Source organism: Adiantum capillus-veneris, chromosome 1 (genome assembly GCF_014529385.1).
Source record: "Adiantum capillus-veneris isolate H3 chromosome 1, ASM1452938v2, whole genome shotgun sequence".
Classification (NCBI taxonomy): Eukaryota; Viridiplantae; Streptophyta; class Polypodiopsida; order Polypodiales; family Pteridaceae; genus Adiantum; species Adiantum capillus-veneris.
In genome coordinates, this window is record NC_140931.1 from 92,526,476 (window position 1) to 92,550,383 (window position 23,908).

Here is a 23,908-nt window from a genome sequence, read left to right on the forward strand (position 1 = left end):
GCAACAAAAAATCCACAAAAGATTTTGCGACATTTTCCTATGCTTCCTCGCATCAAGCATTTCTTCGAATGTAAGTCCATGGCCGCCCTAGCATCATGGCATGAGGAGAATAAATCTTTGGATGGTGTGCTACGGATTCCTGCAGATTGTGCAGCCTGGAGACGTATAGATGAAACATGGTCGGATTTTGCCAGGGAAGCTCGAAATGTGCGCCTAGGCCTGGCTATGGATGACGTAAATCCATTTGGTCAAAGATCAACATCTTACAGTGTATGGCCCGTTGTCATCGTCAACTACAACATTCCCTCGTGGTTGACTACGAAGAAGGGGTACCTATGGCTAAGCTTGATTGTGCCGGGGCGGTATAAAGTGAAGTATATGGATGTGTATCTTCATCTATTGGAAGAGCTACAACAATTGTGGATTGGCATAGAAGTGGTGGATATGAGCCGACACACAAGTCGACGGAATGCTTTAATCAGAGGCATTCTAATGTGGACCATGCATGACTATCCTGGACTAATAGAATGCTCAGGTGATTTACACTTACATTCAAACACTGTAAATCTTAGTTTTTCTCAAGCTTATCTATTATCATGTGTATACATGCAGGGCTTCAAACAAGCGGATACAGAGCATGTGTCACATGTGGACCTAGACTGAATGCACGTCGAGCGCCCTCATTGAAGAAGTAAATCTACGAAGGTCATCAAGCGTATCTTCTAGAGAATCATGTGTTACGCGACGGATTTTTGGGAAGAGAGCCACCGAGGATGTCTGCACAAGCATGGTTAGAACAGAAGGAGATGTGTGATGACGGTTTGCCCCTAGGGATGAAGAGGCTCTCTCTATGGTACGAGTTACTATAATGGCCCAGACTCATGATCAATCACTTGCTCGATCCAATGCACATATTCAAGAATGTGGGTAATCTGCTATGGGACCATTTGACCGGCAAGAAAGATACTTTGGGAGCCAGGGTTGACCTTAGAAATGTGGATCGTATGGAGCAATATTGGCCGCAGACAGCATCCGATGGATCGATAAAACTCCCTAAAGCGCCATGGATTTTCACAGGAGCCCAAGAACACAAAGTAAAAGAGACCATTCGGTCTGTCCGGACCCCCACTTGCGTAATGCACTCGCTCTGAACGTGTTTTACTAAAGAAGGAAAGCTTATCGGTTTGAAGTCACACAACTAGCATAAAATGTGACAGGTATGTTCATAGTGGAATATATCATAGTGGGAATTGTATAACAAATTCGTGTGTGGACTTTAATATCATTGCTGCATGTGTTTTGCAGTTTATTTTACTGGTGGCCATTGAGGGATGTTTGTCTCTTGACGTCCGTAACACAATCTACAAACTTGCGGAGTTGGTGCAATGGATCTCACAAACGGAGATCAACGTAGACTCCATACCATTCGCCAAACTAAACGCTGCGGAGGTTGTGTGCATGTTTGAGAAACACTTTCCTACTACTATGCTAACCATTCATGTGCATCTTCTTGTTCACATAGTTGATGAGGTGGAAATAGCCGGCATAGTACATTCTAGATGGATGTTCTTTTTAGAACGTTTCATGAAAACGCTCAAGGGATATGTGCGTCAGAAGGCACGTCTGGAGGGCAGCATGGCAGAAGCATGGCTGGTATCAGAGTCCCTAGTGTACATTGGAGAGTGGCTAAACGGATTTGATAAAGCCCGGGACACGCTATGGCAAACCATATATGATGAGATCATATCTGGGATTGTCATGTGCAATCTCGGTGTTGAGAAGAAGATGATGGAAGATCTAGAGGCTAAAAGCAACCGATTTTGCATGCTTCACAATCCAGTGATGTAAAAGTGGATTTCACAATATGAGGATGCAAAGCAAGAGCGACAAAGGGCATGAATCGAGTGGAGACGGGGAAGAAGACCACCGATGCACTATCCGGCGGGTCTGGAGAGCCTACCAACATTCATGATCTTAAGATGGTTGCACAACTAATTGAAAAGCACACAACAGTGCGGTGAAGAAGTGACTGAGGAGGAGTGGGAGTACTCTCGGGGTTGCACGACCAAGGTAAGTTTGCAATGTACGACTAGTGACTTTCTAGATGTTTGAATGGACACTCATAATCTTTGTTGGTTGTAGTATAAGTCATACACAACAGCATGGTGTAAAGATCGACATTTTAGGGTGGAACGGATCGACAAAAAGCGTTTTACTCAAGATTGTGGAATCATGGAAAAATTTGAACAGTCTAGTCGACGACGGTCCCCGGAGCGCAGTGCTTTTACAAATTCATAGAACTTCAACGAAATCTCTCTACACAGGAATCCCTCCCCCTTTATGAGTCCTCTCTCTCTCTCTCTACTTGTCTATGTTTTCTTCTCCATTCATTCAATATTAAGATTAAATGTTTGTGTGTTTAATGCAGGTATGGATGATGATGAGTTTCTTTCTTCTTTGTCACCCAAGCAGAGGCAGTGGTACGTAGAGCGTCATCGATCTGGAGTACCATCAGGCGTTCCTACTCCTTTAGCATCTCCCTCTGTTTCGGAACATGCAGCGTGCTCCGAAGCTTCGGTGTCGATGAGACGATCTTCACACTCGTCTAGGCACTGACGCTCTAGTGGTGGCGACGGCGGTTGTTGTGGAGATGCCGTCGCCGATGCCTCGACACCGCCTCGTGTTCGACGCGGCTCTTTACCCTCCCCTTCTTTCCCCATCTCGACACCAGCTACGACATCGCCATCTACGCCAGGTTTTGCACGGGTGACGATCATTCCTAGCAGCTACACACCACTACCTACTCCTCCAGGAGTCACTCCAGTCGACACTCCTCGCTTCGGGGCCCAGAATCCAGTGGAGACACCTAACGTCTGTACCCCTATCGACATGCCCCTAGAGACCCCTTCTGGGACACCCAAGTTCACGGGTCACCGACGAGAGGGCTTGCCCTACTCCGTTGACTTCAGCGGTGGCATCATCTTGGATGATGAAGGCAAGAAGGTGATCTCCCGCATGCGCGGTCTTTGTTCTCAGGTGTTTAGACACTACATACTAAACACCTGGAGTGAAGTACCAAGTGATTTAAAATACAGAGTCATCAGCATGCTGCATGACGAGTTTCTCGTTTCAACACGGGGTGACCGCTTCAATGAAGACCTGATGAAGGTTCAAATGCGCGAATACTGCAAGCACAAGCGTTTCGAAGTGCAAAAATCAATAAAGCATGGGTGGAATAGACTAGATTGGCTGGCCAAAGAAGACTGGAAGAATGCAAAGAAAGCAGCGCGCGAGAATCCCGACAAGTGGAAGCAACAAAAGGAGGCAGCCAAAGTGCGAGTAGAGGCAGGGAGCTCGCACCACTTGGGGAGCGGCGGGTAGGCATCATTTGAGGCCGATTTTGTAAGTGTTTTCGCATTGCTCTTTATGTTTGATAGTTTAGGGTTTAGGGGTTTTTAAATTTTAACATAATGGATTCTTTGTATGTTTTCACAGTGGTCGATGACAGGACGTGACCCCACACTGTACGAGCACGAGTACGCAGGTAGGAAGGGCTTAAACGCCCTGATGGACAATCTGAGTTCTCGCGACGGCATGGTTAGTATTAGGGTTTACTCTTTTCTATTTGTTGTATTGTTTTATAAATTATATGTTTATACTTACAGAAAGCTGTCTTATTGTTTTTTTTTTGCAGAATCCGACAAATATGCCGCTTGGACGCGATGAGACGTTTGATTAGATGACGTCAGTCTAGCCGTAGCTAGATAGCATTAGTTTCCTTTTGTCGTAGCATATGTATCATGAGACGACGTTTATACGTCTTTTTGTAACTATTGGAAAACCATGTATATTTTTTCAATAATGACAACGGTGTTGTAACTATTACATTTGCAAAGTTTAACAATCAATTTACTTTTGTCAGTTTTGTATCTTTATTTTGCAAACAATACTATGGATGATGGAGTTAATGGTTATATTGTCTTGTGGGTGACTACTTTGGGTCTATATCTAAGCGTGCACTTTCTTTCTAAGGTGAATCTGGGCTTATCTTGGATTCATTTAGGTTTATTCTATTATTGAAACATTCAATATGGTTGATGGGTGAATGCCCTGCCACACCAATTTTTTTTTCTCTCGGGTGTCGCTATAAGTGTCGCTATATAAGGATTTGCATCCTCGCTATGAATGTCGCTATAGGTGGCCTGTAAACGCCGCTATGATCGTCTCCATATAGCGACGTCTGTAGCGACGATCATAGCGACGCATATAGTGACACTCGTAGCGACGTCCCCGTATCGACGCTTTTAGAGACGATCTTAGCGACGCTGGGGAGTATAAAAACCCAATGTATTTTCGTCGCTAACAGCGTCACAAGTACACACAACCTCTTGTAGTGAATTTTTATGAGAATACTTTGAGAAAATAGAGGGAGAACTTGATTAAAGGTAGCAACATTATTATTATACTGAATTAAGTTGGCACGAATAATACTTTGCAAGAGAGAGAATAAGAGAACTTGATAACAGTTGAGGACCGGATTTATGTGAAGCCGTCCCCCCCCCCCAAAAAAAAAAAGGCTTTTGTAATATAGCTTCCCCCATAAAGAGAGACTTGGTAGAATACAAGCTTTGTGTTCCTTGACACCTTGATGGTGCAATGAAGATAGAGAGCTTCATGCACCACAATTATGGCAGTAACTTAATCTAATGAAAGCATTCACTTGTCCCTCGCCTCAGTCCCAAGACCTCAAACACCTTCGAAGGTGGAGGGAGCTAGCAGGGAATGAGGGTAGGGAAGAGGAAGAAGAAGTATCTTACATGAAAGAAATAATCTCCTCACTTGTATTACTCTTGTAGCTTAGCATAACATAGTAGCATAGTACTGGAGATGAAGAAGATGGCAAGCTTGCACTTTGGAGCATGGCTCTTGGTTGGATTTTCATTCCATAGACAAGAGTTGTTGGTGTAGGCTCTCAACTTCTCAAGCTTGGAGAAGAAGATGGAATTCTTGCCCAACATACCATGAAAATGAGTGTGTGTGTGTGTGTGTGTGTGTGTGAGTGCGAGAGAGAGAGTATATGGTCAAGCTACCCCCCTCCTTGCTTGGATCGACCCCTCAAGATTGAAGTTGATTGGACCTTCTCTAGACTAGCCAATCACATGCATTAGACATATCAAACAACCATGGTAGCAATTGGACAAGTGTCCTCCTTTCCCCTTTGAGAGAGAGGGCTTGAAAAATGCTTAAACAATCATTTAAATAAACTAAATGCTCATTGGACCCCTTTAGAGGTCAACCAATAGGCTTTAGGCACTACATGAGGGCAACATGTGTACGTGCTTGACATGTGTCCTTGTTGCCTCCTCTTAGGTCTTGGGCATGCCTTGAGTGTGTGTGTGTGTGTGTGTGTGTGTGTTCTCTCTCTCATGCCCCTAGCTTTAGGGCCTACCCCCTTCTTGTAGGGATCATGTTGACTTTGGAACATCTCACCGCCTTGAGCACCTTAGTCATGAAGCCCCTCAAGAACCTTAGTCATAAAACATGACAAGCACCTCAAGCACCTTAATCATCAAGCATGAAAAGCACCTCAAGCACCTAGTCAGCAAGCACGAGAAGAACCTCAAGCACCTTAGTATGAAAGCACGACAAGCACCTCAAGCTTGGGACGGGTTCCCACCTCAAGCTCAACCCTAGCTTGCCTAAGGTCCTAAGTCTAAGGTGTAACATTTAATGGCCTAGTAACTTGTGTGTAGCGGAAAATAGCATAAACATAGTGAGCATTTCATTAGAATAGATTTTTGATGAGCATAGCAAGAGTGCTTGGGTGGAGAGAGAAACAAAAAGCATAACACCTAGTTAGATAGGCATGAACAATACTTCAAAAGAGAGAGAATTAAGCTATTGACAACAGTTGAGGACTGGACTTCCATGGAGCCGGTTCTCCTCCAAAAGCCTTTGTATTATAGGCTTGCCCCATCAAGAGAGACATTTTACAATACAATTCTTTATGTTCCTTCAATAAATAGCTAGTGCAATGAAGATGGAAGCTTCAAGCACTAAGCAAAACACTTATAAAACACAACATCAATTCCCTCACGGTCTCAGACTCAAGGCCTCACACACCTTCGAAGATGGTGAGAGCTAGCAGGGTATGAGAGTAGATTGAGAGGAAGAAGGAGAATTCTTACAAGAAAGGAGTACATCTCCTCACATAATCACTCATATTAGCATAGCATAGCTTAGTAATTAGCATGGTAGAGGAGATGAGCATGCATTGAAGCTTGGCTCTTGGTTGGATTTGCATCACAAATCCAAGAGTTGTTGGTGTAGGCCTCCCTTCTCACAAGCTTGGAGTAGGTGATAAGCTTTCCATTAAAGCTTGAGAAGGAGAGAGAGAGAGTCTTCTTGCTTCACACATGAGCTTGTGTCCCCCTTTCCCCTTTTGTGAGAGCTTTAGGTAATTAATTAATGCAACTAAACTCTCATCGGACCTCTTTGTCTCCTGGCCAATAGGAAACACGCAAGCCATTGGGCTGGAATGCTCATTAGATCCCTTGGGAGACTGTCCAATAGTCTTCTAGAGAGCTTAATTCTTATTGGTTCTTTTATTAAGTGTTTTTAAATGAATTAAACTAGATTTACTCTAGCCTAATTCTCATTGGTCCACCTCCATCGCCATCCAATAGGATTTGAGTGCACCTTGTGAGCAATTGACCTAGGGAGCTGACATGTGTCCCTCATTCCCTTTGTGTAAAGGAAGCTTGTGAGAGTGTGTGTGTGTGTGTTTTTCTCTCATCCCGTACTTACAGGGCTTGCCCCCTCCTATGTAGGAGCCTTGAAGACTTTTTTGGCACACTCACTAAGCATCCAATTTTACTAAGCTTGACCATTGGAGACAACCTTTGAATTTTGGAACCTTAGCATTTTGGAAGTCGTAATGGGTTGAACCTTAGGGTCTTTAAAGCCCATTGTTGCACATTGCTCTTTTGCAGATGGCGCCCCCTTTCGATCCCTATTTTTTCCTCCTTTGGAGCCCTACTGTGGCCGGTTTGCCAGCTTAACCAATATTCTAGCTTTTTCTCCCCTGGCACTTCCCCATATTAAATGATCAGTTTAACATGAGAGAATCATTTAGGAGAATTAGATATTAGTTATTATGAAATTACCTCTCTATTTAAATCATCGTCATCCTCGACTATGGGGTAGAGAAGATAAAGCCTATTCATTAGTCCTTTTTCTAGCGGGTAGAGGATCCCTATCTTACCCTACAACATGATTCCAGAATGGATGACTAATCCATTTGGCACTTGAGAGCCTAAGCTGCCGCAAGCATGTCTGCACATTAGTCCTATCAATATTCCATAGTAGAGTGACAAGCTCTACTTGGTGTTTGGGAGACGTCGTTTCCGCAAACTTGATTCTAAGTATGCATACTACTTAACATTTGTGCACAATATAGAAAAAGAGAGTCTTATAAGACAAAAAATTTGTTCATTTGCTTACTCTAGGAAAGCATTGTAAGCATTGACAAGGTTTAGGTTATCCTTTGATTGTATGCCTTGCATCCATCTAGCATCTTCAAAAGGATAATTTTTAGGCTTAATAAGATACCGTCGGATAATCTTACCGCCTCTTAATACCTCGTCTTCATGTCGGAGAATGGACTCGGGTTGCAGCACCTCTTCTTGGTCCTCAATTTCCATTGGGTCTTCAATAATTGGTTCTTGAGGTGGCTCTCCTTTGTAAGGCTTTAGTAGGATCACATGGGAAGCATTGGGTATGAGCCAATGGCTAGGAAACTTGAGTTGATAGGCCATCTCATTGATTGCTCTAAGAATCTAGAAGGGACCATAGTACCTTTTTTCTAACTTAGCATAGTACTTTTGGTGTCCCATAGGATTCTTGCCCGTGGTGTGCCTTAATCTAGCCTTGGGAAATTTAAGTAAGACCCAATCAGTTTCTTTAAAGGCTTGGGCTCTTCTGTGCTTATCAACAGCAGCCTTTTGCCTTTGTTGTGAAATAGAGATAGCATCCTTAATCTTTTGGAAAGATTCTTGTAGATCACAGCTATACTCATCTGCAGCAAAGATCTTCCCGTGTAGTTTAAGTAGCAGGGGACTTTTTAATCTTCCCTCAATTACCTCGAAAGGTGCTTTTTCCATGGAAGTATGTACAGTGTTATTGTAGGCATACTCCACTAAGGGTAAGTACTTCTCCCATTGGGACCTTTGATCTACTTCTGTTACATAGACTTTTAGTAGATCAAGAAGTGTTAGGTTAGCTATTTCACTTTGGCCATCGGTTTGTGGGTGATAGGCCGAAGAGAAATTTAGCCTTGTCCCTAAATTCTCAAAGAGACCCTTTCAAAAATTACTTGTCATTCTAGGATCTCTATCCAACACTATGGACATTGGCAAGCGATGGTACTTGAAGACTTGTGAAATGAAGAGGGTTGCCAATTGATGGGCTTTGATAGTCTTTTTGATAGGTATAAAATGAGCTTGTTTACTAAACCTGTCTACTGTCGTCCATATTCTTGTATTCCCATGGATAGACTTAGGCACTCCAAAGATAAAATCCATGGATATGCTCTCCCATGGTGAATTAGGGATTGGCAAAGGTTGAAGAAATCCAGGTTGCTTCCCTCTATCAAACTTTGTCTTTTGGCATACCACACATTTAGCAACATACTCTTGTGTGTTTGCTTTCATGGTAGGCCAATAGAAATATGTTTCAATCCCTTTTAGGGTAGACTGAATCCCTCTATGCCCCGCATAAGGAGGAGCATGAGATTCATACATTACTTTCTCACGTAGTGAGTTAGTAATGCATAGTCTATTGCCATAGAGAAGACAACCCCTTGTAAAGTAAATGGTTCCTCTTTCTTCCCTACCGCAAGGGCTGAAATCACATGTTTAAAATTGGGATCAATAGCATACTCATGTATCATAGAAGATAGATCGTTGTGAGTTGCTATGGAAACCGCATTCACTCTTGGCTGTCTTGAGAGTGCATTGGCCACTTGATTATGCTTGCCAACAATGTGAGCAATATGAAAATGAAATTGAAAAACAAAATTTTCACACCTCATTTGTTGGAGAGCTTGGTCTGCGTCATGAAGTACTTAAGGCTTTGGTGATTCATTCGCAGAATGACAGGAGTCCCCAATAAGTAGTGCTTCCATGAGTCTAAGGCATGTAGAACTGTGAGGAGTTCCTTTTCATATATTCCTAGAGCTTGCTCAACATGGTCGAGCCTTCGACTTTCATAGGCTATGGCGTGCCCTTCTTGGAGAAAAACAACTCCAAGGAAATCACCACAAGCATCACATTGGACCTCAAATGGCTTTGAGAGATCCGGCAGTGTAAGCACATGTTGAGAGATAAGCTTTTCTTTAAGCTTTTTGAAAGCATTGTTCTCCTTTGCAGACCATGTATACCTAACGTTCTTCTTTCATAGGTCATGTAATGGTCCTGCTATTAGTTAGAACTTTTCTATGAAGCGTCTATAGTATGCATACATACCTATAAAGCTTCTTAGTTCATGAAGATTCCTTGGTTTAGGCCATCCTTTTATTACCTCCAACTTGGATGGATCCATTTGGATGCCATCTTGAGAGATAATGTGACCTAAATACTGAATCTCTTGTAAGAAAAACTCACTTTTCTTTCAATTAACATAAAGTTTATTCTCGCTTAAGACTTGAAATGTTACCTGGAGGTGTTGCTTGTGTTCTTCTAGTGAATTAGAGTAGATGATGATATCATCAAAGAACACTCCAGTAAAGGTTTGGTGAGTCCTGAATAGCTTCTCCATCAAGCGGTTGAATGTGGCTGGTGCATTGGTAAATCCAAAAGGCATGACTATATATTTGTAAAGACCAAACGTAGTGTGAAATGTGGTCTTTACAATGTCTTGATCAACTATCCTTATTTGATGGGAGCCACTTTTTAGGTCAATTCTACTAAAGTAGGCCGACCCTTGTAGCTTATCAAATAGGTCTTCTACCCGTGGAACGGGAAACCTATTTTTGATAGTGATCCTATTTAGTGCTCTATAGTCAACACACATGCGATATGTGCCGTCTTTCTTTTGCACTAATAGCACGGGTGAACAAAATGCAGATGAGCTAGGCCTAACCATGCCCTTCTCAACTAACTCATGCACTTGCCGAATAATCTCCTCTTGTTGAGAGATGAGCTAGGCCTAACCATGCCCTTCTCAACTAACTCATGCACTTGCCGCATAATCTCCTCTTGTTGAGAGATGAGCTAGGCCTAACCATGCCCTTCTCAACTAACTCATGCACTTGCCGCATGATCTCCTCTTGTTGAGCTTGAGAAACTCTATAACGAGGTTTGCTAGGTGGTGAACTTCTTGGAAGAAGTTTAATTGCATGGTCATCATTTCCTAGTTTAGGGGGTAGTTCACAAGGGATGTCGTCAATAAAGACATCTTGAAATCCCTTGAGAAAATTGGATAACTCTAATTCTCTGTGATTGTTTATATTTTCTTTTGTTAAAGCATTAGGTTCATTTTGAGAATCTTTAACAAAAATCATGTACATGGAAATAGAGCTCTTTATTGACTTGTTGAAAGCTTGCGTATGTTCAATGGGTATGGTGTTACCCAACTCCTTGGTATTTATGTACATATCTTTTTCGTTGAACTAAAGTAGATTTTCCTTTCAGAGAATTTAACATTGGCATCCATGCGATCAAACCATGGTGCCCCTAGGATTACATCCTTGTGCTTGAGAGGAGAGATAAAGAAGTCCTCTTTGTCCACATAGCTTTCAACATAGAGCCTCAATTTCCCCATTAAGGGAGTGACTGAAGACAAGATCCAACACCAAAAGAAAAACAGTTGAAGTCTGCAAGTACGTCTAAGAAAATCCCAATGCCACAAGATTCGCAAATCGGATTTGGGTTCCAAAGAAGTTGACTCAAGCACAAAGAGGTCAGGAGTTCATTTGGATTTCGAAACGGTTAAATTGTCAACTCCTAAAGTCTGAATCTCGTCCTCTACCAAGCATACAAGAGCTGAAGCAAAAACCGCTGAAGACTCACACAAAGACAAGGTGGATCCCAAAGAAGTCTTTTCAAATACAAACGAAGCAAGGAAAAGTATGGGTTCCCAAATGAGCATCATCAATGAAACAACCATCCATCACAAAGAAGTGTGTCCCAAATGAAACCAATAAAACTACTGTCATTGCACCGCCTCCTACAGCTACAGTACAGTTAGAAGAGAGCTCACTTCAAGCCAAAACCCAATACAGTGAAACAATGCCAAATACAACAACAAACCACAGGGCTATACTTCCAAAGAAGCATCAAACGGCACAGGAGCTTCAAACATCATAAATGCTTAGAATAGGAAGCCTGGCCAACAAATGCCGAATAAGCAAATTGCTTATACCCACATCTTGCACATCATAAATCTTTTCCACGAATTGATTGTGTATGCATAATAGGGCTACATTACAAGCCTACATAGACACATTTTTTTATTTCCCAAGCACAACACATACCCTTGGTGATACCCCATCGTTAAGGAGGACCAAATACGAGGGAGGGGGGTGGGGAGGGGGGAGGCATTCTAAATGCGGACCTAATATTATGAATATTAGAGCAATGTTTTGCGAGTTGTATTGAATTTTTGCATTTGATTGTGATGATGTTTTGACAAAATTCAGAGTATATATTCTCATAATACCATTATAAGAGGAGTACAGGGACAAAAGCCATATATGAGCCCCTAGGGACATGTGCACAATGTACATAGCGTTTAGGATTCTATTAGACTGGTTTTACTTTTTTGGTTGAGTTGATTTTCGGTTTTCTTTCGTTATTTTTGCTATTTTCCACAAAATAAATACATAAATAAAAATCCATAATCCAGGTGACAAACAGACTAAAGCGATGTTGAGCAGTACAAAGAGAAGAAGGTATAGGAAAATGGCAAAACTTCACAAGGTATGCCTCAAAAGTCATTTGCACAAGGCTAGAAGGTCATAGGTAAGAAAAGAATGCTGATCACAACAACATGAGGCCAAACATGACTGAGAATGGTCATAAAAATCCGGGATGGACTACAAGGACAAAGGAAGTTGGTGATGCAACTAAATGGAATCACCCATCAAGTATAAAGTTTCCATGAAGACACTTCATGCGACTATAAGGCCATATACAGGGAGTATATCTTTTTATTGTAAATCTTCTATCTTGTATGTGACTTAATGAAGCCTAATTAAAAAAAGGGACTAACAATACTGACAAGCACAAAAGGGGCAGAAATGACAGATCAGTCATCATTTGCAATGAATGTCTACAAGAGCAACCAGAGATTAAGACAAATCCTAGTTATCATTATTGGTTCTAAATGTGTTTGGTAGCCAAAAGGTGTCAGAGATGCCCATCAGTCATTTTCAAGACTGAAATCCAAAAAGTGCCAAATACAAGTCCAAATCAAGCCAAACTTTGTCAGGAGGCTACAAATAGAGAATAAAAAGTAAGGGTTAAAATAAAAATAAAAAAAGAAAAGAGAAAACCCCTAGCTAGTCACAGATGCAACTTTTCAAATCTGAGCCATGAAAGCCATCTACATACCCTGTACATCATGTATATGAATTTTGGGGATAAATGGACCATGATAGCTCATAGATGGTCATCTATCGTGATTGATGTTGGATAAAGCCCTTTTGAAGCAAGTTACTAACTTGGGAAATTAATTGGGGTTTTTTAGGCTTTAATTAAGTCATGTATCAATTTGAAGTAGTATAAGGATTTACACATCACACAAAAGCTAACAGTGGTAAATGCAACTTTGATCCCCTTGATGCAGGAACAAATGAGTCACCAACAAAGAAGAGCAAATACAAATGGTAAACAAACCAAACTTCGCAAGGTTACATATATTGTCCTTGATGATGCAGATCAAATGCTAGGCATAGGTTTTGAAACTCAAGGCAAAAACCAAAAATATCTCTCAGATTCTGCATGACAGACAGACTTTGCATTGGAGTGCCACTTGGCCTAAAGAAGTTGAAGGTTAGCCAAAAAAATTATACAGAATCCTTACAAAGTTTTCATTGGTCAATCGTTCAATTCTACAGATTGTAGAAGTTATTTCTGAGAATGATAAATATTCAAAATTGGCAGATTTACTAGACCGGTTCATGGATGTGAAGGACATAAAGTTCGTCATTGTTGACCGTTGGGTCAACAACACAACATAACTCAAGTTTCGTACCAAAGTCTTATCTTTTGCGAGTTATGAAATGCTGCGGATTATGGCTATAAATGTCATTTGTAATGAGTAGTTATTCTAGTTTCAGAAGCCGGGGTGCAATGGCACTTCCAAATTGTAAATACAAAGCCATTTGACCCTTTCAACCCCATTTTTGGTTAAACCTAAGGTAGCCTTAGTATATAAGGTACCTAGGTCATTTTGTAAAAGGAGACTTTAATCATAATCAAAACTTTAGCACTGCCGTCTACTGTGTGTGAGAGAGAAAGAGAGTGAGCGTGAGCTTTATCCTCTCGTTACGCTCGGCTCGCTCAACACATTGGAGATCCAACTGCACCATTTCTGTAGGCTCGAGGAGAGCTACACGACAACGCCAAGCATTCCACGCGAGACGAAGCGCACACGTTGACGCATCTACGAGCTATTTGTGGCCGTAAGTGTATCAAACGATGTTTGTTTTCTGCGTGCTAGTAGTCTATAGAATCGTGGCGACATGAGCTACGCATATGTACTCATAAATTTCAATTTCGAACACTTTCAAAATTCTACTCTGTCATCCTACGCGTTTTCCGCAGACGGGTTTAGAGTGAGGGTTTTGAGTGTAGAAGCGTAGGGATAGGTGTATCCTAGTGAGGGGATGGTGTTCCTTAAGTTTCGTACGAATCTGGCATGATTAGGTGAGTTACCTTCCGTATGTGTGTATGTGGCTAGGTGGTGTAGTTGAGAGCAGTGAGGTTCTTGATTGTGGTATAGTTGGCCTTCTAGAGTGTTGTATGTGTAGGATGGTCTCAGCCTGACAAGCTAAAGAGATTTCCTCTGTGTGCCTATCGTGTCATCTATGTCCTCGATTGACATTATGTTGATCTAGGTAGTGTTTGCATGCACTTCATGGGTGTGTGAGTCGCTCCCGCAACATTGGCGCCGTTGCCGGGGACACAAGGACCTAAGTAGGTTTCCTACTAACAGTCGTGTGATGTTGCTTGATTTAGTTTCGGCTAAAGAAAGCGTTTTTCTTAAGTGGATCCGGAAGAGGATATTCCGCGATCAAGTGGATAGCCAGGAAGCGTGTGTCTTGCCGAGGGTCTGCGACTAGATAGGTTTAGGTAGGATCTGTGGATTAGAGTAGTTGTTTGTGGTCGAGTGATTTGTGAGGTGATAAAAGCATTTACTAGTCCGTGTGTGGCAGTGAAGCGTTTCTCTACTCATAGATGCAAAACCCCATATGATTTGTAGGAGTAGCTTTAGGTAAGTGATCCGATTCTGATCTAGAGCTATTCATCACTGAATTATTTGCTAAAGTGCTTGATTGCATTTGAAATCACGGAAAAGTGTGCTTTTGAGGATAAAAATGCATTAAACAAGCTTTTGTGGATATTTTTGTATGACTGACTGATGCTGTGCATATAAACGAGCATTTGCTAGGGTTCTGTGAAGAAAACCTGCAATTCTGTAAACATAGACATCCTATGCGTAGGATGTCTCAAGGGGGTTCTGGAGACCAAATTTGAAAATTCTGACTGCACCAGTGGGTTTAGAGGGTAGGTTTTACCCTAGTAACATATTGACTTGGGTGTTTTTCCCTATTTTTGTTGACCAAAAGCCAAAAGGCGGAGTCAAAAAACGTAAAATTTCAGCAAAGGCTTAATTGAGTGATTTTTGCATGTTTTTGCAATTGTGAAGCATACTTGCACTTGCTGAGAGCATAAGGAAGCATCAGGGACACTTCAGTCTCAAAAAATCAGCAGTAGACATCCTACACGTAGGATATCTACAGGGTGATCTGGTGGAAATTTTGAAATTTTGAGTTGACCAGTGTGTTCAGAAGGTAGGTTTTACCCTATTTTCACTTGGAAAGTGGAAATTTGACCAAATTTTGATAGATTAAAGCCAAAAGATGAGAATTGCCAGACATCCTACCCAAATTGTGTCCAAGGCCTAATTTTGAGACCAAACCATAGGATGACTCCATAGGCATGTTCTAAATGTTGTATTGAGTGCATGTGATAAATTTCATCTCATTTGGGTCAGTGAAAGTGAAGATTGAACAGACTTTAGCATTTTTGATTGAAAAAGGCTAGAATAGCTAGTTTTGGGGTCTTTTGACATCCAAATTAAAATCTAAGCATAGCATTGGGTTGTTGACATCAAGGGGAAGATGTGGCTCAAGTTTGGGGCAATTCTAAGCACTTAGACATCCTACGCGTAGGATGTCTTCACCATGATTTAGCACTCCAAATCAACCTCTGAGCATACCAGTGGGTTGCTGAAGACTAGGAGAATCTTTGGTCCAAGTTTGGGTTCATTCTGAGCAAAAAGACATCCTACGCGTAGGATGTCTACTGCATAATTCTGAAACCAAAATTCTATTGTGACCATACCATGCTGTCATATAGCCTTAGATAAGACTCCTAGGCAAATTTGGTCCAATTTGGAGTTGATTTGACTTAGGAATTCATCAGAACAGACATCAGGCTTTTGGAACAGATTCTTGATCATTTGACCAACCTATAGGTGTCAGAATCAAAAAGTAAAAATAGATGTGAGTTTAGCACATCAAGGGAAAACTACAGTGCAAGTTTGAGCTGAAACATAGCAAAAAGACATCCTACGCGTAGGATGTCTCCAGGGTCATAAAGTGGTCAAAATTCTACTTTGGCCATATAGGGAGGTTCTAAGTGTCTCAAGGATTCCAGTACTTTTTTCAAAAGTGAATTTGGACCTTGTTTGGCCTATTTACCAAGCAAAGACAAGAATTGTCTGACATCCTACTCTTGGAGTGCACTAGAAGCTCTTGCAGCCTAAATCTTGACCTATTGGCATCCAAATTCAATTTTGAGTATACCATTGGGTTGTTGAGCACTAGGAGAATCTTGGGATCAAGTTTGGACAAAATTTGAGCAGTTAGACATCCTACGCGTAGGATGTCTCTAGCTTGATTTAGGACTTCAAACCAACCTATGAGCACACCACTGTGATCAACACATCAAGGAGAAGCCGGGGTGAAAATTTCAAGTCATTCTGAGCAAAAAGACATCCGACGCGTAGGATGTCTCAAGGCCATTTTTAGGTCCAAATGAAATTCTGAGCATACATTGTGTTGTTGGACTTAAGGGGAGTCTTTGGACCAAATTTTGTTAAATTTTGAGTATATAGACATCCTACGTGTAGGATGTCTATAGGCCAGTTTTAGGGTCCAACTCTACTTTTGACCATACAGAAGTGTTCACAGTGTCACAGAGATCCCAAATCTTCTTTTAAAATTGAATTTGGACTCATTTTGACCAGTCTAAACTGCATTTCACTGTTTTGGCCATAACTTTCACAAACAGTATTCGATCGGAAAAGTTTTTATATCAAAACGTAGCCTGAAAGCGGCTCTACAGATCTTAGAGCAAAACTTGAACTAAATGCATGCCAACGACAACCATTTAGGTCAACTTTGAAAAAAACGTCGTTTGAGGCCTCAAAATACATCTGCAAGTTAGGGGTGTCTAAAAGCGACAATTTGCGAGAATTGTGACGAAACGGTTGCGGTTTTGGACATAGTTTCGACTTTTCCCTAACCAAAGAACTTGAACACAGTGGACTAAGTCTACTTGAACCAAGAAAAAACTCTTAAGCCCATAAATCATGTCTACCCTAGATTCAAATGCAGCTTACACAAGCTTGGAGATCCCGACGATAGAGGAATATCCTCCCACAATGGATCTTCCAAACTTGCAATTGATAAAGATCCATCTTGTTGAGAGAGTTTGGATGATTGGTCATGAGAGTGAAGGACTATATAGATACATTGACGACAATGAGGTCAATCTTTATAGGTGCTCAGATCCATGCCTAGAAGAGATAACGGATTACAAGCTCTTATATGTCTACACATACGGAGTCGACTGTCAATGGAGATCTATAGTTGTCGACAAGTATGGACGAGAATACAGCATTGTAGAAAGCACAAATCCACAGACTGTACTAGAAAGAGGTGGATATTTGGTCAATGAAGGACCACAAATGCCTCCACCACACACGAGAATTCCTATAGGAATTCCAAGAAGAGAGCCACCAGGATTCCCTTCAAGAGCGATAACGAGAGAAGGATTGGGAGAGTCTCTGGTTAAACTTGTAGACAATCGACAAGTTAGACCATCCCAAGTCTAGAAATGGGTAAATAGAAAATACTCCGGAGATAAAGATTCGAGAGATCACGTAACGGCTTTTAGAAGAGTTATTAGAGCAGAGGAAGTTTCAGATTTTACAACACAGTATGCGGGATTTGGATTGACTCTAGAAGATGATGCAGCTACATGGTTCGACTCGGTGGAAAAATGGGATTTTGAGACCCTAGATGAGCTGTTTGAGGAGTTTATTGAAGAATTCTCACCAAAAGGCATTGCTCACAACACGGTCTCGCAAATCCATAGATTCAAACAGAAAGAGGATGAATCAATACGCAAAGCATCATTACGGCTCAAGAGATATGTTAAGCTCTGTCCGAGAGTGGAATTACCTACGCAAGCACGACTAATGCTGATCTTTATCCAGGGAATGAGACATGCGGGCCTTCAGAAGGATCTGCATATGATAAGGAGAATGACGCTAAACGAGTTGATCAAAGAATCTCTATATCTAGTGGATAATTGTGAGGCATACAAAGAAAAGGACTTAAAGAGTCAAGGAGATGACACATCCTCTCAGCACAGTGTTTCACAGATAAGTGAGTCCATTGCCAAGCCAACGACACCTATTGATCAAGAAAAGCTTATCGACGACTTGGTCAAGAGGTTGATTCCTCTTGTAAGGTCTGATTCGGAAGAGCCAAAGTGGTGTGAAATTGAGAGAAAATGGACGAACCATACGGGGGAAGAGTGCTGTTATAGTATGAAAAATGCTAGGGAGAGGTATGTACAACCTGTTCCAGAAGCACCTACTCCACCTAGATACATTACGGGGAATGCGCCAGGACTAGTAGGAGTTTTAAGGCCACATATTGTCTTAGGAAAACAACCTATGCTGCCAGGTGCTAGAATGCCGGTAGACATGAGATACATGCCAATGATGGAAGCATCAAATAAACCAACACCAGTACCAGCTACAATGTGGTATAGCAACCAAAGTGAGTACTACCCTTCGGAGCAACAAAATGTGAGAGAAACACATGGAGTGGTGAGGCCAGTACAACCTCCACCTCTTGGGTTTCAGTGTTACCATATACATGTTGTAGTGATGTGTGTGAACACATCACTACCACACTAGAACCGCCGGGGCATTTTTTCCCTCTTTAGGAGGTTTTTTCCCCCGTGCATTGTATATACGCCCATCACTCTAGGGCTATCTATCTTTCCATTGCACACTAAGTAAAACACTCTCTATTGTGTGCCTTGAGCTTCCTTCGTCTTATCCAAGTTGTGCGTGTTTCTCTGCAACCCTAATTCCAACAATTGGTATCAGAGCAGGTCACGTCCTCCCGGGCTTAGTCGCTAGTTGCTCCAGCACACGCCTGCTCACTTTCTCCGATTTCAGTGAGCTTTGGCAAGCGTTCGCAGGTCGGAAGAAATTTTGGGGGAGCTCAAAGAGCTTGGTCTGCTCAGAATTTTGATTTGGGCTCATATCGGCCTCCGTTTCCACTACAAGTAGTACTGCACAGGCTATTTCGTCATTTTGTGCAAAATTTCTATCAGTGCCGTTTTTTGCATAACAGGTGCCTTATAGTCTTCTACGGTTTGTGCTATATAGCACAGGTTGTTCTCACTCCGTTTCTCCTATTTTCGGGCAGTTTTCACATCAGGTGCAACATTTACCATGGCTGACAACAACAACACAGATGTGTTCAAGATGTTTGCTGCTGAGGACAGGTTGGATGGGGACAACTACCCTATGTGGCCTTATATGATGCAACATGTTCTTGTGTCAAAGGGTGCCTGGAACATTGTGCAGGGCATTGATGTACGTCCTGGTTCTGAGGATGTAGGCGATGTTGAGGATGTTGCAGGTCTTGCTGCAAGGATTGCAGCTGTTAGAGTTGTTTTGCCTACGGTAGAACAAGCTCGTTGGGATGTTAAGGATGCGCAGGCTCATGCATTGATTGCGTTGTTTGTGAAGCGCACCATTGTTCCTCACATCCGTTCAGCAAAATCTGCAAAACAGGCTTGGGATATTCTAGCAGGTCTTTATGCAAGCCGCAATGAGGCTAAAATTGCTTTGCTCCGTAAAGAGCTGGAGTCAAAGATTATGCATGAGGAAGATGATATGGACACTTTCCTTGCTAGTGTCAAGGATATCAATGAGTAGCTTATTTCTGCAGGTGAAGTCATTTCAGACAGTTCCCTTGTGCAGACTGTTCTTGATGCCTTACCAGATTCCTACCAGACTTTTGCTAGTACTTGGAGAATGATGACCCAAGGAAATCCTGAAGTTGTCAAGTTTGATGCATTATGCACATTACTGTTGCAAGAGTCACTTTCTAGAAAAAACAGGACTAGGCAGCGTGCAATTGAACAGGCTTTTATTGCTTCTCAAAGAAAGGGTGGTAACAGTAATGCAACCACTTCTTATGGTTCTGCTGCGAGTGGAAAAAATTCTATTCCTAATGCTTCTGCTGGCAGTACTTCGTCTGGAAATTCTGGTGATAAGGGCAAAAAGAAGATGCGTTGCCATTATTGTAAAGCCAATGATCACTTGATCAAGTCGTGTCCTAAGTTGAAGGCCAAAGAGGCTAAGAAGAAAGAGGGTGGTTCCATTGCAAATGCTGGTTCCACTACAAATGCAGCCATTGTTGAGTCTTCTGTGAAAGGAGACTGTGTTGCTGATGTTGATGCAGAATGGGCTTTTAGCGCAGAGTGCACTTACAATCCTGCTGTCCATGATGCATGCTTTTCAGTTGTTGCAGATTCACATGTGTGGTATTTCGACAGTGGTGCTACAAAGCACGTTACCTCACATCGTGAATTATTTACCTCTCTTGAGTCTCTCCCTCATGGGAATTCAGTCACTTGTGCCAACAACGCCTCTTATCCAGTTCAGGGAGTTGGAAAGATTGTGCTCACTACTGCTAATGGAAGTTCCTTCACACTTGTTGATGCACTTTATGTACCTGGGATCAAGAGGAATCTCTTGTCTGTATCCGCACTTGCTAGGCTTGGACTTGTAGTCAAATTTGTGGATGACAGATGTACAGTTCATGATCTCACTTTTGGTGATGAAATTGTTGCATCTGGGCTTTTGTGCCGTGGGCTGTATAAGCTCACTTTGTATGAAAAGTGTGGACAAAATTTTGCAAATGCTGTTGCAGATTCAAGGGCTATTTCAGACGCAAAACTTTGGCATGCACGTTTTGGTCATTTGAATTTTGCTAGTTTGTTGCATTTGCAGAAATCTGATATGGTTGCTTCTTTGCCACCTCTTGAAGCACCTGTCAAACATGTTTGTGAAGGCTGTATTTTGGGTAAGATGCAGCGTTCTAAATTTCCAAAGGATGGTTCAGTTCGGGCCACATGCAGGTTGCAGCTTGTGCATAGTGATGTTTGTGGGCCCATGCAAACTCCGTCCTTGGGCAATTACCTGTACTTCGTGACTTTCATTGATGATTACTCCAGGCATGCATGGGTATTTCCGCTTAAAGCGAAGTCTGAAGTTTTTATGTGCTTCAAACAATTTCTGGCTATGGCTGAAAATGCCTCGAAATGTACTATGGGCACCCTCCTTCCGATCGAGGGGGGGAGTATATGTCTCATGAATTTAATGCATTTCTGGCTAGTCGTGGGATAAAACACCAATGTACATTGCCTTATACACCTCAGAAAAATGGTGTTGCTTAGAGGAAAAACAGGTCACTGTCGGAAATGGCACGATGTATGGTCAAAAGTCAAGCTTTGCCGCATTCTTTTTGCCTTGAGGCCATTATGTGTGCCACTTATGTACTTAACAGGTGTCCTACAAAAGCTTTGCAGTCTATTACTCCATATGAAGCATGGCATGATAGAAAACCTTCTATTGAGCATATGTGTGTTTTTGGCTGTTTGGCATATGCTTTGGTGCCACAAGGGCAGCGCAGAAAATTGGATGATAAGGCTGTCAAATGTATTTTTGTTGGTTATAGTGCTGAAAGCAAAGGTTACAGGTTGTATCATCCGCAAAAAAAACGTATTCTGGTTTCTCGGGATGTAGTGTTTGTGGAAGATTCTGTTCAGCCCTTGCTGTCATGTACTAGAGACAGTAATGTAAGCTCACAAGACATTTATGACACTTTGTTGCCTCTTTTCAGTGGTGAAAATACGAATGTAAGTTCCAATGAGGCAAATGTACAGCCTATGGGGGTTTCTGAAAATGTTTTAGATCAGCCTATTACTGATGCAGCTGTACATGATGTACTTGATGAGGAAATGGCTGAAAATGAGCAGGCTAGAGGTATGCCAAAATGGCTGGTGCACACTTTGCGTGACAGTAAATTGGATGCACCTTTGTCTAGTCATACTCGTTCAGGCTCTCGCCATGCATCTTATGCATCAGATTGTTATGCTTTGCCTATGTCTAGTTTACATGATGTTGAGGAGCCTCTGTCTTTTGATGAAGCACAGAATTCAAAAAATTGGATGGTTGCCATGCAATCAGAATATGATGCACTTATAGAGAATGACACATGGACTTTATGTGATTTGACTCCTGGCAAAAAGGCCATTGGTACGAAGTGGGTTTACAAGTTGAAACGCAAGCCGGATGGTGAGATTGATCGCCATAAGGCTCGACTTGTTGCAAAGGGTTATGCACAACAAAAAGGCATAGATTATGAAGAGACTTTTTCTCCCACTTGTTGTATGACTACTGTGCGTTTTCTATGTGCATTGGCAGCTCATTTTGGTTGGGATGTACATCAATCAGACATTGTTACTGCTTTCTTGAATGGTGACATATTTGAGGAAGTTTATGTAACGCAGCCTTGCGGTTTTGTCATAAAAGGACAAGAGGACAAAGTGTGCAGATGTAAGAAGGCTTTGTATGGGTTGAAGCAATCTCCTCATGCTTAGTATGAGAAAGCTGACACTCATTTGGTCAAACAAGGCTTTTGTAACAGTCCAACAGAAAGCACATTGTATGTAAAGCGTGAGGGTGATGTACTTTTCATTGTGGTTCTTTATGTTGATGATTTGCTGATCACTGGACCAAATGAGAGACATATTGCTGAATTTAAAGCTGATTTGAATGCTACTTTCAAGATGAAATATGTGGGGTTGTTGCATCATTATTTGGGTATACAGTTTAAGCAGTGTGATGGTGGTATTGCCTTGTGTCAGAAAAGTTACATAGAGACATTGCTATGTAAGTTTGGACTTGAGGATTGAAAACCTATTGCCACTCCCATGGAAACATGTTTGAAGTTGAGTGTACATGATGCTGGTGATCCTGCTGATGTCACTCTTTACCAAACTGCTGTTGACTGCCTCATTTATGTATGCAACACGAGGCCGGATATTCAGTTTGCAGTCTCACAAGTCAGCAGATTTATGCATAGCCCAGGGTCTAAGCATTGGCAGGCTGTCAAGAGGATTTTCCGCTACCTTAGTGACACTTTACATCTTGGCTTTTTTTATCCCAAGGGGGGATCATTGCTGCCAGACTTACATGCTTTTTCAGACTCAGATTGGGCTGGTTGTTTTGACATGCAAGTGTCCACAAGTGGTTTTTGTTTCATGCTTGGTAGCTCATGTATATCATGGTTGAGCAAGAAACAACCTACTGTAGCAGTCTTCACAACTACGGTTGAGTGTGTATGGCTCAGACGCCTTATGGCTGATTTGGGTGTTGGACAGGACACTGCCAACACTATCTACACTGACAGTCAGAGCGCATTGGCAGTTGCGAGGAACCCAATTTTTCATACTCGCACAAAGCACATTGAGGTGCATTACCACTATGTCAGGGAGAGGCTCTCAACAGGAGAGATCACCTTGGCTTATGTGCCAACACAGGACAACCTTGCAGATCTTTTCACAAAGGCATTGTCTCGTGAGAAGCTTGAAGCTTTCCACAAAGCTTTGGGCTTACTCCCCTTTGTGGACTGATCCTGTCCTCAAGGCATGGCACTTCCCTTTACTCATGTGCCAGCTCTCGTTCACCGCATCACTCCTGAGGGGATTTGTTACCATATACATGTGGTAGTGATGTGTGTGAACACACTAGGACCGCCGGGGCATTTTTTCCCTCTTTAGGAGGTTTTTTCCCCCGTGCATTGTATATACGCCCATCACTCTAGGGCTATCTATCTTTCCATTGCACACTAAGTAAAACACTCTCTATTGTGTGCCTTGAGCTTCCTTCGTCTTCTCCAAGCTGTTGTTGTTTCTCTGCAACCCTAATTCCAACATTCAGTCGAAAGAAAGAAGGTATGAAATGGACGAAAGGACATTTCGATTCATTGCAAATAGCGGCTTATCTAGGTCAAAGCTTGCTTATAGCCAAGAGGAAATGCTAAAAGAATCTCCTCAACCAGAGACAGATTGGCACAAAAGTCGTGACAACCACTTGGTCAAACAATGTCCTCATACGGAGATCACTGAAGTAAATTCCTATTGTCTTGAGTGTGGCATCACTCACTTGATCCCCGATTGCCTGAAAAACCCAAACCAAATCAGGAAAATCACGACAAATGTATTAGGGATTGTTCAGC

At 42.0% G+C, this 23,908-nt stretch overlaps 1 pseudogene; it reads left to right on the forward strand.

Moving 5' to 3' along the window:
- Positions 1–2,430: 2,430 nt before the first annotated feature.
- LOC147465191 (uncharacterized) lies at positions 2,431–3,739 on the forward strand (annotated as a pseudogene).
- The last annotated feature ends 20,169 nt before the right edge of the window (positions 3,740–23,908 follow it).